The 18,064-nt window shown below is 42.3% G+C and overlaps 1 protein-coding gene across 2 annotated transcripts in view; it reads left to right on the top strand.

Moving 5' to 3' along the window:
• The window catches only part of LOC120912727 (phospholipid-transporting ATPase IK-like), a 273,043-nt gene that overhangs the window by 20,713 nt on the left and 234,266 nt on the right, over positions 1-18,064 (top strand). The window contains exon 1 of one of the 2 annotated variants that reach the window (XM_040322634.1): positions 13,239-13,332. The exons of the other annotated variant lie outside the window; for it this stretch is intronic. The gene's annotated coding sequence lies outside the window, so the exon portion shown is untranslated. Of the gene's footprint in view, positions 1-13,238; positions 13,333-18,064 lie in introns of those variants that run through there. 2 annotated transcript variants of the gene reach the window in all.

Genomic DNA, 18,064 nt, shown 5'->3' with positions numbered 1-18,064 from the left:
CGCAAACCAATCGATAAACGCTTATTGCGATTTTTTTTACCAAAAATAGATAGAAGAATACGTATCGGCCTAAACTGAGGAAAAAAATAGTTTTTTTATATATTTTTGGGGGAAATTTATTATAGCAAAAAGTAAAAAATTTTGAATTTTTTTCAAAATTGTCGCTCTATTTTTGTTTATAGCGCAAAAAATAAAAACCGGAGAGGTAATCAAATACCACCAAAAGAAAGCTCTATTTGTGGGAAAAAAAGGACGCCAATTTTGTTTGAGAGCCACGTCGCACGACCGCGCAATTGTCAGTTAAAGCGACGCAGTGCCGAATCGCAAAAAGGGGTCTGGTCCTTTACCTTCATATTGGTCCGGGTCTTAAGTGGTTAAAGCTTTGTATATCACCACCTTATCAAACTAGTATTTTGGGGTCAGGGTTATTAACAAATAAGATTAATGCTATCTAGGGCTCTGTTATGCCGCGTACATACAGTCGGAATTTCTGATGGAAAAAGTCTGATGGATAATTCGACCATGTGTATGCCCCATCTGACTTTTTCCGTCTAAATTTCCAACGGACAAAGATAGATAGAGAGCAGGTTCTCAATTTTTCAGACGGAAAAAATTCCTATGTTTAATCAACTGAATTTACCACAGGGTGACTCCAATCAAGTTGTAGAAACATCTCAAGGATGATCAGTGGAAACAGGATGCACCTGAGCTCAATTTTGAGAGTCTTGGCAAACACTGTGAATACTTATGTACATGTGATTTTTTTTTTAATACATTTGCAAAGATTTCAAACAAACTTCTTTCACATTGTTATTATAGGGCATTGTTTGCAGAATTTTGAGGAAAATAATTAATTTAATTCGTTTTGGAATAAGGTGGTAACAAAATGTGGAAAAAGTGAAGCGCTGTGATTACTTTCCAGATGAACTGTATATTTAATTTGAATCAATGACAGAATTGCCTCAGTTTACACTGCCAGGCACCACAAAGAGAGGTCACCAGCGACCCATTAAAACGTTGCTTCTGTTATGGGCACAGAAGAAAGCTTCTACTTGAATTTATCCAACTGGAATATCTATACCTCTACAGAAGAATACAGTGATCCTCTGACCCCAGGTAAATAAAGAGCCTTTGACTGTTAGACCCCTTTCACACTTGGGCATTTTTTAGGCTCTTTGACGTTAAAAAAAGCGCCTGTAAAGCGCCTGAAAGAAGCCTCATCTGCAATCCCAATGTGAAAGCCTGAGTGCTTTCACACTAAAGCGCCTGAAAAACGCCCTAGTGTGAAAGCGTTAAAAAAAATGTGTCTGTAAAGCGGCTGAAAGAAGCCTCATCATGAAACTCACACAGCCACACCCCGGGCCAATTTGATGCCCCCAAAAAAGGCTGCCACATCACCACTTTACTCACTGACAGTACTTGTCCTGGCCGGGAATGCCTGGAGGAGCACAATCCCACCCCCTGCTTGTGATTGGAGAAATCATAAATCCCGCCTCTTGCGTCCAATCACTGTGCTGTGATTCGTTACACCACAAGCTGATTTTTGGGAAGGGAAGGTGTCCCTGAATGGTAGTTTGGAAACGTGGTCACCCTACCCAGGGGATCCTCTACCACAGGGGTGGGGAACCTGCGGCCCGCAAAATCATTCCATCCGGCCCCCCGTGCCACTGAGTGTGTTTCCGCGGAGCTGTCAGAAGGAGCCGATGTTTACCTTGTAGTTCCGGCTCCTTCTGACAGTGTGAGTCACAGGCGGAATCAGGGCCGATCCTGGCGGGGTGCAGCAGGTGCGGGTTTACTTCTGTCCCAGACCAGGACACATCATTCGCACAGACTGCACTGAGAGTGACATGTCTCCCCTCTCCCTGACAGCAGCCTGGTACAGCAGAGAGGAGCAGAGTGTCAGTGTATCATAGCTCCTCTGTACACGAGGAGGAGGAGGAGGAGGAGGAGGAGGAGGAGGAGGAGGAGGAGGAGGGGGAACCGGCTTGGTGCTGATATCAGGTCTGTAGAAAGTTTTTTTTATGCTCTGTAGATGGAGGAGGGAGGGGGAGAGATCGGTAGAAAAGGAGGGCAAGGTAGAAAATATTTGGAGTGATCGAGGGGTTAGGAGGGGGAAGGCAATGCTAGAAGTTTGGATTAGATTTGAAATCTAACAACTCCCCCCTAGCACTATCTTTCTTCCTTGCAAAAGCACCCCCCCCTGCACATATCCTACCCCACCTAGTCCTCTCCCTTGCACTGGCCGTCTTCTCTTACAAAGGACCCCCCCCAGCACATATCTGACCCCCCCAAGCGCTTCCAGCACACATGGGCACAGGCTGCATATGATGTGCACAGAGGCTGTATGATTGGCACAGAGGCTTTATATGATGGGCACAGGCCGCTTATTATGGGAACAGAGGCTGTTTGATAGGCACAGAGGCTTCATATGATGGGCACAGTGGCTGTATGATAGGCACAGAGGCTTCATATGATGGGCACAGGCTGCATATGATGTGCACAGAGGCTGTATGATGGGCACAGAGGCTTCATATGATGGGCACAGGCTGCTTATATTGTGCACAGAGGCTGTATGATAAGCACAGAGGCTGCATATGATGGGCACAGTGGCTGTATGATGGGCACAGTGGCTGTATGATGGGCACAGAGGCTGCATATGATGGGCACAGAGGCTTCATATGATGGGCACAGAGGCTTCATATGATGGGCACAGTGGCTGTATGATAGGCACAGAGGCTTCATATGATGGGCACAGGCTGCATATGATGTGCACAGAAGCTGTATGATGGACACAGAGGCTTCATATGATGGGCACAGGCTGCCTTTTAATGTGCACAGAGGCTGTGTGATAGGCACAGAGGCTGCATATGATGGGCACAGTGGCTATATGATGGGCACAGAGGCTGCATATGAAGGGCACAGAGGCTGCATATGATGGGCACAGAGGCTGTATGATAGGCACAGAGGCTTCATATTAAGGGCACAGTGGCTGTATGATAGGCACAGAGGCTTCATATGATGGGCACAGGCTGCATATGATGTGCACAGAGGCTTCATATGATGGGCACAGGCTGCTTATAATGTGCACAGAGGCTGCATATGATGGGCACGGTGGCTGTATGATGGGCACTGTGGCTGTATGATGGGCACAGTGGCTGTATGATGGGCACGGAGGCTGTATGATGGGCACAGAGGCTTCATATGATGGGCACAGGCTGCTTATAATGTGCACAGAGGCTGTATGATAGGCACAGAGGCTGCATATGATGGGCACAGTGGCTGTATGATAGGCACAGTGGCTGTATGATGGGCACAGAGGCTGCATATGAAGGGCACAGAGGCTGCATATGAAGGGCACACAGGCTGCATATGAAGGGCACATAGGCTGCATATGATGGGCACAGTGGCTGTATGATGGGCACAGTGGCTGTATGATGGGCACAGAGGCTGTATGATGGTCACAGTGACTGTATGATGGTCACAGTGGCTGTATGATAGGCACATAGGCTACATATGATGGGCACAGATATAACAATATAACAGGCTAATTTTTAAGTTGATCATTTTGTACGGCCCCCGAATGATGTTACAAAAATCCAAATGGCCCTTGGAGAAAAAAAGGTTCCCCACCCCTGCTCTACCAACTAATCCTGCAAGACTGCAGCCATTAGATACAGAAGGAGAGGAACAGATGTTGGTGGACCTCCTCTGGGACATGTTGCCTTCCTGCTCTTCCTCAGCTTGTGCAGGTCTTGACTACTTCCAAGTAACATGCTGCATAGTCACAAAACTTTCAGAAACAACAATCACTCAAACTGATTGATACAATCAGACTGCGTAATCTGCACCAGATTATCACACAATGACAAACCAGTGTTTCCTGACATTTCTTACTACCGAGACTAGTATTTTTAGAAGAAGAGGTCAGCAATGACAACCTCCATATTCATTCACCAAACGTGTCCTTTAGCATGAACATTTGCCAAAAATGAGGACAACCTGAGAGAAGTCACATGTAGAAAAGGCAAAAATATGAATGAATCCAGAGTTGGCACCACAATAAAGCTTGGCCCATGAGGGAAATGTATTTGCCAATTAGGTAGATGCAATGATACATTGGGTACTAGTAATTACACAGTGCTTACTACGATGCATAAAAAGACAAAAATAAACCAGTGCTTAGGCCACAAAAACAAAATGTCACACCTGTGATGGTAAAAAAAGAACTACACCCTTTAAGGCCATTTCTCCTGCATCTGCATTAGCCCTGCAATTCACGACAATGGAAATCACATTATCCACTATGGTGCCTGTTCACATCAATGCAATATGGTGCAGTGCCATCTTTAAAAGGTGACGGTGTGTCTTTTGGTGCAGCATGTCTCCATAGACGTAAATAGGTTCGCACAAAAAAGGCATGTACATTCATTTTTGGTGCATTTTTGCCAGGGTTTGTGTTTAACAACTAGTTCTCCTTCTCCAACAAAAAAAAGCATGGAGCATGAAAACATGTAAAAAATGCACATAAAAACACAATATAAAGACGCACTAAAAAAAAAATGCATGATTAGGCAGCAGCACTAATGTGAACCTAGGCTAGAAATGAATAGACACACTACTATATTGTAAATATTAACAGGTAGCGCCTACATAAAAAAACATAATAAAAGCAAATAGTTAATGTTTATAACAATAGTTAAAATAACAAATTGTATTTTATATAAAAAGAAAATAGACACTGAAAAATGGCCTCAGACTGTTTAAACCAAAAGGAGATGGAGCACTTAATTTGCTTTAGTTTAGAGCCATAGGGGGTTATTTACTAAGCGCAAAGTGCACTTGGAAGTGCAGTCGCTGTAAATCTGAGGGGTAGATCTAAAATGAGGGGAAGTTACTGGGCCAGATTCACATTCGCAAGTTTTTGAGGCAAGTGGTTAATTCACAAAGCACTTACCTCAAAACTTGCGGTGGCGTATCGTAAATCCCCCGGCGGAATTCAAATTCCGTGGCTAGGGGGCGTGTAATATTTAAATCAGGCGCGTTCCCGCGCGATCGAACAGCGCATTTGCGCCGTCCGGAAATTTTCCCAGCGTGCATTGCTCCAAATGACGTCGCAAGGATGTCATTGGTTTCGACGTTAACGTAAATTACGTCCATCCGTATGCGCGAACGACTTACGCAAACAACATAAAAAATTCAAATTTCGTCGCGGGAGCGACGGCCATACTTAACATTGGCTGCGCCTCATAGACCCAGGGGTAACTATACGCCGGAAAAAGCCGAACGCAAACGACGTAAAAAAAAAGCACAGTTACACCTGTCGGATCTTAGGAATATCTATGCGTAACTGATTCTCTGAATCAGTCGCATAGATACGACCGGCAGAACTCAGAGATACGACGGCGTATCAGGAGATACACAGTCGTATCTCTTTGAGAATCTGGCCCACTGATTTTATCATCCAATCATGTGCAAGCTAAAATGCTGTTTTTTATTTTCCTTACATGTCCCCCTTGGATCTACAGCGACTGCACTTTGCACTTGTAGCTTGCACTTGTAGTGCAAAGTGGATTTGCCTTTAGTAAATAACCCCCATAGTAAACCCAACCAAAAATGTTATATATTGTAGCTTACCAATCATTAGACGTGGTGGCTGAATTTTTTAAGGCTCTTGTTTTTACCTGGTAATCTGGCCAGTAACGCGCCTCCTGTATTAGAGTGCCTCCACTCTGGATGAAGGAGAAACAGAAACACCTTTGGACAGCAGCACTGTTAGTCTGGGGGGAAAGGTGTTAGATGTACTAGCAGATTTGAATACATTAACAAATTGAAGCTAAACTCCAGGTCACTCTTTAAAAGATGTTACAGCAATAGTTTTTTTTCTTTTGGGATAAAGGTTTTACATAAATAAATAAAAGGTGATAATTGTGAGTAGACATGTGCACTGCCAAAAAATGTGTTCGTTTTCGTTTCATTATTTTTTTTGCTTTTTTTGGAAATTCTGAAATGTGAAAATTCGAAAATTCGGAATTCAAAAATTTGAAAATACGGAAATCGAAAATTCGGCAATTAGAAAATTCAGAAATTCGGAAACTTAAAAACTCGGAAATTTGAAAATTCGGAGATTTAGAAATTAGAAAATCCAAATTTTCTGATTTTCGAATTTCAGATTTTTGAAAATCTGAATTTTGGAATTTTTGAAATCTAAATTTACGAATTCTGAATTTTTAAATTTCAAAATTTCCGAATTTTTTCATTTCAAAATTTCCGAATTTTGAAATTTGAAATTTCAAATTTCCGAAATTTCAAATTTCCGAAATTTCAAATTTCCGAAATTTCAAATTTCCGAAATTTCAAATTTCAAATTTGCGAATTTTCAAATTTGCGAATTTTCAAATTTGCGAATTTTCAAATTTCAAATTTGCGAATTTTCAAATTTCAAATTTGCGAATTTTCAAATTTCAAATTTGCGAATTTTCAAATTTCAAATTTGCGAATTTTCAAATTTCAAATTTGCGAATTTTCAAATTTCAAATTTCCGAATTTTGAATTTTCATTCAGTTTTCGGATTTTCTAATTTTTGAATTTGGAATTTTCAATTTTCAAATTTCCAAACTTCGAATTTTCTAATTTGTTTTTGGAATTTCAAACTTTCTACCTTCATATTTTCGAAATTTGAATTTCTGAAATTTGGAAATTCGAATTTTTGATTTTTGGAAATTCTGAATTCGGAAATTTGGAAATTCACAATTTTGGAAATTCGACATTTCGGAAATCCAAAAATTCTAAATTTTGGAAATCCGAAAATTTCGCTATTAACGAATTTGTCAAAATTCGTTACATTTATTCGTAACTAAACAAATTGCACATGTCTAATTGTGAGCACCCCTGTCAGTTTTAAATGTTTGTCTCAACACTCTTAGAGTCGGTTCACACTGGGGCGACTTGCGATCCGACTTCATGTCGCCTCAAGTCGTCCCAAGTCGTGCTGTAGAGAAAAACAATGGAAGTGAATGGGAGCGGTGTTAATACACACGACTCAAGGCGATCCGACTTCAGAAAAGGTTCCTGTACTACTTCAATCCGACTTGTAGGCGATTTGTACCCATTGATTTCAATGGAAGTCGCCTCAGAAGTCTGATCACTGTCTTATCTGAAGCTACTTTCTAGGAAGATAACATACATTTCTCAGGCAAACCTCTCCCTCCCCCTCCCTCTCCCAGAGCTGATGGTTGTTTTATTGGCCACTGGAAAGTCTCCTGTCCTGGAGACGACTTCAAGTCGTGTTGTAAATCTCCCCATATCGCCCTGTGGTTCACATTCAAGTCGTGTTGGAATCGCCTCTGGAAGTCGCGCTGGAAGTCGGATCGCCCCAGTGTGAACCGGCTCTTACCTGATATATTTGTTCAAAAAGCTTGTTCTGTTGAAAAACAACAGGCTAAAAAGAAAAACAAACACATTTAAGAATTGGTAAGCTGCAATATAATAAATGTTTGCTTTTGTATTTTTATACAACTTTAATGCTCCATGTTATATTACCTTGGTGGATGAGAAGAGTACAACTTCCTCCTGGGAACCCAAAAAAAAGCAGATCACTGGCTTCTGTCATCATCAGGCCACCTACCAGTGCCCACAGTGCTTCCTACCAGTGCCCACAGTGCTACCTACCAGTGCCCACAGTGCCACCTACAAGTGCCCACATTGCCACCTACAAGTGCCCCACATTGCCACCCATCAATGCCCACCAATGCTGCCAATCAATGCCTATCAGTGCCTCATCATCAGTGCCACCGATCAGTGCTGCCTATCAGTGTCACCTGCCAGTGCCCTTCAGTGCCACTTATCAGGGCCCTTCAGTGCTGCCCATCAGTGCCAACTGTCAGTGCCGTCTCATCAGTGCTTATCAGTGCCACCTATTAGTGTCCATCAGTGCAGCCTATCAGTGCCGATCAGTACCCATCAATGCAGCTTCATCAGCGCACATCAATTAAGGAGAAAAATTACCTTTTTTTAAAATGTTATAACAAACTATAAAACTGTTTTTTTTCCGGTCTTTTTTCGGTTTTTATTAGCAAAAAAATAAAAACCCAGCAGTGATTAAATACCACCAAATAAAGCTCTATTTGTGTGAAAAAAATTCATTTGAGTACAGTGTAGCACGATCGCGCAATTGTCATTTAAAGAGTGACAGCGCTGAAATCTGAAAATTGGTCTGGGCAGGAAGGGGGTATAAGTACCCAGTATGTAAGTGGTTAATAAACACAATCCTCCATGATAAAAAAAAAAAGAAAATATTGGTGTGCAAAGTACAGTGAGAGGATGAAGACTTTATAGAAAGATCCAGTGCAGCAATACAACGGAACTATCACTAACACCTATTTCAGTGAACATAGATTATCCAGCAAAGTGCTCCAAGGTCAGTCACCACTCTCCAGTGAAATAAACACTTACTAGAAATGATGGCTGCCATTACAGCAGCATGTACACCTTAGATAATGTGTCTGTCATCCAGTGAAGCGTGAACCCAGTAAGTACTATATAATTATATGTATATGTAATAAGTCTAGATTAGTAGCACTATTAGCTGCAGATCCAGTGATCGTGCTCAAGTCAAAAGTGTCACATTCACCGCACATTTGCCATGTTATAAATGGCATTTGTCATTTGGTAAATGTGTGGTTAATGTCTGATGACTTTGCAGTGAATCCTATTTAAAACACTACTTCTTCTTTCCACTACTTCTATTATAAATAGCAATGTAATGAGGTAATAACACTGACCACCAATGTATCTGGGGGTTTTACACTGACCACTAATGTATCAGGGGTTTTATACTGACCTCTTATGTATCAGGGGTTTTACACTGACCACTAATGTATCAGGGGTTTTACACTGACCTCTAATGTATCAGGGGTTTTACACTGACCACTAATGTATCAGGGGTTTTACACTGACCTCCAATGTATCAGGGGTTTTACACTGACCTCCAATGTATCAGGGGTTTTACACTGACCTCTAATGTATCAGGGGTTGTACACTGACCTCTAATGTATCAGGGGTTGTACACTGACCTCCAATGTATCAGGGGATGTACACTGACCTCCAATGTATCAGGGGTTTTACACTGACCACTAATGTATCAGGGGTTTTACACTGACCTCTAAGGTATCAGGGGTTTTACACTGACCACTAATGTATCAGGGGTTTTACACTGACCTCTAATGTATCAGGGGTTTTACACTGACCTCTAAGGTATCAGGGGTTTTACACTGACCTCTAATGTATCAGGGGTTTTACACTGACCACTAATGTATCAGGGGTTTTACACTGACCACTAATGTATCAGGGGTTTTACACTGACCACTAATGTATCAGGGGTTTTACACTGACCTCCAATGTATCAGGGGTTTTACACTGACCTCTAATGTATCAGGGGTTTTACACTGACCACTAATGTATCAGGGGTTTTACACTGACCTCTAATGTATCAGGGGTTTTACACTGACCACTAATGTATCAGGGGTTTTACACTGACCTCTAATGTATCAGGGGTTTTACACTGACCTCTTATGTATCAGGGGTTTTACACTGACCTCTTATGTATCAGGGGTTTTACACTGACCACTAATGTATCAGGGGTTTTACACTGACCACTAATGTATCAGGGGTTTTACACTGACCTCTAATGTATCAGGGGTTTTACACTGACCTCTTATGTATCAGGGGTTTTACACTGACCTCTTATGTATCAGGGGTTTTACACTGACCACTAATGTATCAGGGGTTTTACACTGACCACTAATGTATCAGGGGTTTTACACTGACCACTAATGTATCAGGGGTTGTACACTGACCACTAATGTATCAGGGGTTGTACACTGACCTCCAATGTATCAGGGGTTTTACACTGACCACTAATGTATCAGGGGTTTTACACTGACCTCTAATGTATCAGGGGTTTTACACTGACCACTAATGTATCAGGGGTTTTACACTGACCTCTAATGTATCAGGGGTTTTACACTGACCACTAATGTATCAGGGGTTTTACACTGACCTCTAATGTATCAGGGGTTTTACACTGACCTCTAATGTATCAGGGGTTTACACTGACCTCTAATGTATCAGGGGTTTTACACTGACCACTAATGTATCAGGGGTTTTACACTGACCTCTAATGTATCAGGGGTTTTACACTGACCTCTAATGTATCAGGGGTTTTACACTGACCTCTAATGTATCAGGGGTTTTACACTGACCTCTAATGTATCAGGGGTTTACACTGACCTCTAATGTATCAGGGGTTTTAACACTGGCTGGCAATAATCCCGACGATCATATATTTAACACTAATATACCAGGGGCAAATACACTGGCCATCAATGTTTCAGGGGCATTTACAATGATCACCAACTTAACAGTAACATTTACACTGAATGCCAAGACAACAGGAGATGTTACATGGACCACTGTTGTAACAAGCGATTTTGTATTGACCACCAACATATCAAGGGCATTTAAAATGACTGCCAATGTAACAAGAACATTAAAAGTGATCATTAATATAGTTGGGCATTAATCAGGGTTTGGGGGTGGGTGAATTGGGGGGGGGGGGGGTATTTATCAATACACAATAGAGGGGGCTGGGGACAAGCTCCTTTTTCCTATATCATACCGTTTCAGTATGATATACTTTAATGCTGCTAATCAATTAAAATTGCTTTGGCAGCATAATATGGATTTGCATGATAATATATTGTGCTATTTAAATATGGAAATATATTTGCATGAAATAAACATTTAACTGTTGGTAGCCTTATTTTGTTTCTCACAAATGATCCATTCGGTAACGTATACTGCCTGGGTACACTTTATTCAAGGTCATCATTTTCAGCTCTCTCCGACCGCCATTGCTAAAAATAACAGCCATTAGGTAAAATAACAATTGTTATTGGATAGGGACAGATATACTTTTTGCACAGGGGCTCCATGTTGATTTTGTGTTCCACCGCTTCTGTCAAAGGGGTTTTAGCTCAGTAAGGACAGTTTCTGGTTTCTCACACACTTTTAGTTTAAAACACACAGCGGCGAAAGCTATCAAATGCAAGTGCTGGGTAAAAATGTTAACAAATGGTGATATAAAAAGAGGCCCTATGCAACAGGAGTTTCTAAACAGGCCCTGACACCCCCTTGTCTCCCTCCACCCTAAATCTCCTTCTTATTCTTTTTCACCCCATAGTTTCTCCCTTCTTACACTCCGGCTGGCGGCTTCCTATTCTGCACAGTGTCTCCCCGCAGGCATGTAGTCTCAAGGGAGGGGGCAAGAACGCTGACTAACCCCCAGCCAGAAAGGCTTGGATAATGGGGACAAGCTAACTGAGGAGGGATAGGAAGTGAGAAATTCAGACAAAGAAAACAAACATTTAGAATGGAAATCGAAGGAAACGGTAAGTGAACCAACAATGCACTAGCCTAAAGGAACCTATTTAGAAGAAAAAAAGGAACCTTTACAACCCCTTTAATTATATTTAAAGTAGAACTCCATCTATAACATTTTATTTTTAATAGAGCAGGTTTTTATTGCCAACTGGGAATATTTTCTCTCACTTCCTAATCTCTTTAGTGGGCATACAGACACAAAAAAAATAGTGCTGTGGGAAAAAGTTAAAACTTCCCTTAATCAGGGGAATTCACTAAAACCCTGCTGACATTTTTCTGGCACTGTGGCCATTTAAAATGGTCTACACCAGATATAAAAAAATCCTTGCTGCCTGTTTCAGTAAATTTACTGACAGGTACAGCAGATTCAGGTAGTTCAGGACACAGCCGACAGCCTACCAGCTACCAGGGACACTGCAGTAGGAAGAGCCTGATCGGGAAGCTGAGACACTAGTTTGACAGCAGATGGATTCTATAGCCAATCGCAGACTGTTTATTGGCTAAGGATCTGCCTGCTGTCCATCACAAGGGGAGCAGACCTGATCACCAGGCTCCGCCTTCCAGACACAAAGCTCCCCAACTGTTGCAGCGGCGAGAAGGAAATGTAGTTGCGCTGATTGTGGAATGTTCGCATGGTCACTCTAACATAAGGTGACCAGATTTTTAAAAATGAAATCCGGGGACATATTTTTTCTTTACTAGTAATGGCGGCAATCAGCGACTCTCTGCCTGTCGCCGCCCGCCTCACAGCCTCTCATGTCTTACTCTTTGGGCCCTGGCTACTACTTGGGGGGGGGGGGAGATCACTCCGCTAGGGAAGGCAGGGAGATAGGCAGGTGGCTTGCCAGGATTTTAGCCAAGGCAGAAGAACATGCAAGCGAAGCTGAATGGGCATGCGAAACTGAAGAAATATTCCCTCCACTCCGACCAACACATGATCATCAGAAAGGGGCACAGATAATGGGAAAAATACAACCCCCCTATGCTAGTAGGCACGGCGGGCGGAGCGCGGGGGGGTGTAATTCTATTTTTTTTTTATTTTAATTCTGCACTGATTGTCTTTGAAATTGCCCCTGCCCCCTATTAAATCCAGTCTGGGGACAAAACCAGGGACAGACTTGGTCCGGGGACAGTGTCCTCAATCAGGGGACTGTCCCCTGAAACTGGGGATGTCTGGTCACCCTACTCTAACCTCAGTGCCCCTTCAAAGGTGGTGCGTGCCCCAGATTCATGTATCTGTGTAGAAGCATAATGGAGTTTGAAAGAGTGTTTTAGGTACTTTTAATGAATTCCCATTATTTTTATTTTATGTTCTAGTGATACCCACAGCCCCCATTTTTATATGGGCGTCATTAAGCATGGAAATAAGGAGGTCACATGCACAAAAACAAAAGCGTGAAAATGTAACTCTTCCCCACTCTATCCAAAAAAACGATTGAATATAATTATTTTATAACTTAATAATTTATCGGAAAAGTTTTAGTATGTCCGAATTTCTATGAAGCATGTGTTGGTTTCTCATCTTGTATTATGTTTTTATGTTGTTTTTACAGAGACGTTTCCTTGTTCCCAAGGTCTATTGCTTTGGCAGTGTGTTGGATTTCACTTTATTTCCATTGTCAGTCATTAGGTTCTGAAATAATCACAGTGTGCTTCAACAATGCTTTAAATGCAGGAAACATGATCTCAGCATCTATTATTTTAGGAGAATAGGTACCACATTACAGTGGTAACAGGTGCAGCAAGTAAATTGTCTAGGAAACCTGTACACTGAACTGTAGGGTGGAGCTTGCCTTTCATGTACAACAAGCTGCATCTGTCCACTGCGTACTGAATCTCCTATTCAGGTTTATTAATATTCTCCTTCTTTGGATTCCACCCACACAAGCTCTGGTAAGACTGGCTTCTTCTATACATACATACATACATACATACATACATATATTTTTATTTTGATAGAGAGATGCACTAAGGGAAGAACAAGGAGAAAAATTCAGATCTGTTCAATTTGCTGTAAGATACTTAAGACATTGGGATTGAGATTCCAGACTTGATGTATTAAGACATATTTTGATATGGTACAAAAATCAGCGTTTTGATTTACTACATAGCAGCCAGTTGCAATTTGTTGTTTTAGCAGTTTGAGTGAGTAGATAAATGAAAACAGGTTGTATTTAGTTGTGAGTTTCAAAATCTTTCTGATTAAAAAAAAAAATGTAAATCTGTGTTCTGAATATAAATGTAGGGGGTCACCATAGAAAAGTATGTGTAGTTACATAATGTTACTTGCTTGCAAAGTTTAGATGACATTTGTGTAGATATTCATTTTTTACGTTTTCTCTGATATTACCGTATATGATGCTGTTATTATATTTTGGTGCACAGCAATTATTTTTTGTCATATTTCCTGGTCTGTATTTGCTTCTTATTGTATAGAATGCAATTCTATTATGCATTTTAAGGTAAATATGTCCTATGGGAAATATCTTTATCACAGTGGTCACCTCAGTGTACAGTAAAACCTTGGTTTGAGAGTAACTTGGTTTGAGAGCGTTTTGCATATACAAGCGATGTCTTGATATAAGAGTAGCGTCATGTCACAACTGAGTATAAAAAAGAAGAGAGGAGCCTCTAAGTGTAGCAATATGGTTACATTTAATGAAGGTACAACATTTAGCAACTTATTGCTACACCTCTCTTCTCTTTTATACCCTGTAAAAATGCTTTGATACACAAGTGCATTGGATTACAAGCATGTTTCTGAATTATGCTCGCAAACCAAGGTTTTACTGTATTTAGAAAATAAATAAATCTTTTTATTGAGATTTTTGAAAAAGAGAACATACAAAAACAGAGCCTATTGGGCATACCCAGGCTCTGAACCTTTACACCACATAACATGACTTAGAACGGTCAAAAACATTAGAACCCTAACTTGCACACCTCAGTGTAGTTAACGTACATCACAAACCAACAGGTATTAAAGTCAAGATCAGAGCAGCAGAATAAACTATACACATTCAAACTAGTTTTAAAACTCAACGTGTTGCTTTTTGTGTGAGGACATTCGATACACATTGCTGAATAAACTCTAACTGATATTGAAATAAAGGTCCTATCTGATTACGTTTTTTATACTAGAAATGAATGTATCCATTTACATAATAGTCACAGTTGTAAATGTTACTAAATAATGTAAAATATAAGTAAATCATGGAGTAGATGAATGGTGGATGAGGTATCAGCTGTCCGTTTACACCCAACTACCATCTGATCCTTTCCTCCTAGATGGAGGAGGAAGGATCCCCTTCTGTTTTTTTTTGGTTTTTTTAGTGGACCGGATTAAATTGGATGTAGGTGGGTGTAAATGTACACAAGTCCCTTTACACCTCCTGGTCAATAGGCGGAAAAACTGCTAGGTGGCCCTGATCAGAACAGTCATGGGAAAGGGGCCTTTTTCTGAAGATGGAAGTCAATCTGTCAACTGCTTTTCATCGACAATCGATTAGGCTGAAAGGCCAAATCAAACATTAGAGAAATATCTCTGCTGTTTCATTTGTCATCTCCAAAATGACTGGATTGAATACCCACCTGTAGCTGAATTTGCATGTGGCAATTCCTACCATAGTATTCCATTTCTTAGAGCCCCCTTTTTTTTTTTTATTATGGAACTCATCAATCTTTTTTTGTTACTAAACTGCATTTATCTTTGCCAGTTAAAAAATACAAGCTTGTATTCTTTACAAGAACGACTTTGTTACAACAAAACATCACATGAAGCCCCAGAATCATATAAGAAAAACAACAGGCAGGCACAAATGAGTCATTCCTTTCTATTTGGTAGGTGATACGGTCTGGTTATCTTCAAAAAATGTATAAGCTAAAGTGATACCAAAGGCTCATTTGTTTTTGCCTAAAATTAGAAAAAGAGGTTTATACTTATCTGCTCTGTGAAATAGTGTTGCACAGAGTAGTCCCTTACCTTCTCTTCTGGGGTCCCCTGCCATTGCTCTTTGCTTCTCCTCTTCTGCGTGTACCCCTATAGCAGACCACTGGGCTGTATATGTCCATAGACACACACAGCACGGCTTGGCCTTAGCTCCTGCTCCTTTCTTTACAGAATTTGACTTGATAGCAGCAGAAGCCAATGTCTCTGTGAGAGCAGGGATAGAGAATCAGTGCTGCTGCAGATGAAAACAGTGCTGGATTGATACAGGACTGAGGCCTCGTACACACGACCGAGTACCTCGTCGGGCGAAACACATCATTTTCCTCGTCGAGTTCCTTGTTAGGCTTGTCGAGGAACTCGACAAGCCTAGAAACTTGCTGGGAGATATTTTTTTGCCGAGGAAACCGGCCGTGTGTACATTTTCGTCGAGGAAACTGTCGAGAAACTCGACGAGCCAAAAAGAAAGCATGTTCTCTATTTCCTTGACGGGACTGGAGAAAATTGGCTTGTCGAGTTTCGACGGCTTCACAAGGAACTCGACGAGCAAAACGATGTGTTTCGCCTGTCGAGTTTCTCGGTCATGAGGCCTGAGACAAAGTAACATGACATAACAGTGGTTTTATATAGATGTCCAAACCAACCAGCATTTAATGTTAGATGCAGAAATTAAGGCGAATATTTCAGCTGATTTTGCAGGAACATGTAGCATATAAGATGCCAAGGGATTTTATCTCCCCAGTGTAGATACAGAGTAAACAGCAAGGATGAAGTCACCAGGACATCCTCTAACAGGCCAACCAGTTAAAGTATCATGCAATACTTGAAATGTAATATAGTACAGTGGGAATAATTATTTTTCAATAGAGTCTATAAGAACAATAGTTTGGCTATATTTGAACACCAAAGCAAGAAAACTTTATAGGAAAGGCCTACAGATGTAGCTATAATAATCAACACCTCTCTGTCTCTATTGCATTTTCAGGCCTCTTGAACGTACAATGTATGAACGTACAGTGTTAATTACAGTGTATCTGCTGTTGTGGCACCCGGGGAGCCCATAGGAATACATTACAGAAAATGCCATGCTTGCCTAACTGCTGGCTCAGGCATATACTTTTGTCAAATGTAAAATTTTACATTTTGATAAAATACACCCATACACATGTACGAGTATAGCAGTTAAGTGCACACAGCGGGCCAAATTCTCAAAAAAGCTGCCTAACTTAACTTTCAGCAGTTAAGTTACACTGACTTAAAATTTCTACCTAAGTGCCTGATCCACAAAGCACTTACCTAGAAATTACACGCCGTGTAACTTAAGTGCCTCCGTCGCAAGGCGGTCCTCCTCTCCGGGGGGCGTTTACAATTTAAATGAGGCGCGCTCCCGCGCCGGCCGTACTGCGCATGCGTGTGACGTAATTTTCCCGACGTGTAGCGCGCAAACGTAATTTACGCCGGGCTTTGTGGATTGCGACGGGACACTAAAGTTGCGACGGGTGAAAAAAAATATACGCGCCGGGAAAACAAATAATTATAAAAAAAATTGACAGCGTCGCTCGGCATGCATTCCTGAGAGGGAGAACTCCATGCCAATTTTCAAAGAAAAAACCGGCATGGGTTCCCCCCCCCAGGAGCATACCAGGCCCTTAGGTCTGGTATGGGTTGTAAGGAGACCCCTCCTACGCCGAAAAATCGACGTAGGGGGTCCCCCTACAATCCATACCAGACCCGTATCCAAAGCACGCTACCCGGCTGGTCAGGAAAGGGAGTGGGGACGAGCGAGCGCCCCCCCCCTCCTGAGCCGTGCCAGGCCGCATGCCCTCAACATGGGGGGGTTGGGTGCTCTGGGGCAGGGGGGCGCACTGCGGGCCCCCCCACCCCAGAGCACCCTGTCCCCATGTTGATGAGGACAGGACCTCTTCCCGACAACCCTTGCCGTTGGTTGTCGGGGTCTGCGGGCGGGGGCTTATTGGAATCTGGGAGTCCCCTCAAATAATGGGGCCCCCAGATACCGGCCCCCCACCCTAAGTGAATGGATATGGGGTACATCGTACCCCTACCCATTCACCTGGAGGCAAAAAGTTAAAGTTATTAAACACACAACACAAGGGTTTTTAAAATAATTTATTAGTCTGCTCCGGAGGCCCCCCTGTCTTCTTTATTAGCTCTAATACCAGGGGGGCTTCTTCTTCCACTCTCCGGGGGTCTTCTCCGCTCTCCGGGGGGGGTTTCTTCTTCCGCTCTCCGGGGGGGGGTCTTCTCCGCTCTCCGGGGGTCTTCTTCTATCTTCGCCGCTCTCCGCTGTTGACTCGGCGCACCCCGGTTCTTCTGCAGCTGTCCGGTGCCTTCTTCTTCAGCGCTGGCTGCCTGCTATCTTCGTGTGTTAGCTCAATTACTAACAGGCAGCCAGCGCGGTCTTCTGTGACGTCATGTTCTTCTTCTCCCTTCTTCCGATGTTGACACGTCGCCTCTTCTCACTGCAATGATGGAAGCGCGCCTTGCATCCCATTTATATAGGCATCACCGTCCCATCATGCTCCGGTAGGTACCTACGTGGTGGGTGCACGTGGGTAGGCACCCACCACGTGGGTACCTACCGGAGCATGATGGGACGGTGATGCCTATATAAATGGGATGCAAGGCGCGCTTCCATCATTGCAGTGAGAAGAGGCGACG

This window comes from Rana temporaria, chromosome 1, assembly GCF_905171775.1.
Source record: "Rana temporaria chromosome 1, aRanTem1.1, whole genome shotgun sequence".
Taxonomy (NCBI): domain Eukaryota; kingdom Metazoa; phylum Chordata; class Amphibia; order Anura; family Ranidae; genus Rana; species Rana temporaria.
The sequence above is the reverse complement of the archived record's forward strand: the minus strand, read 5'-3'. Positions and strand labels throughout refer to the sequence as shown.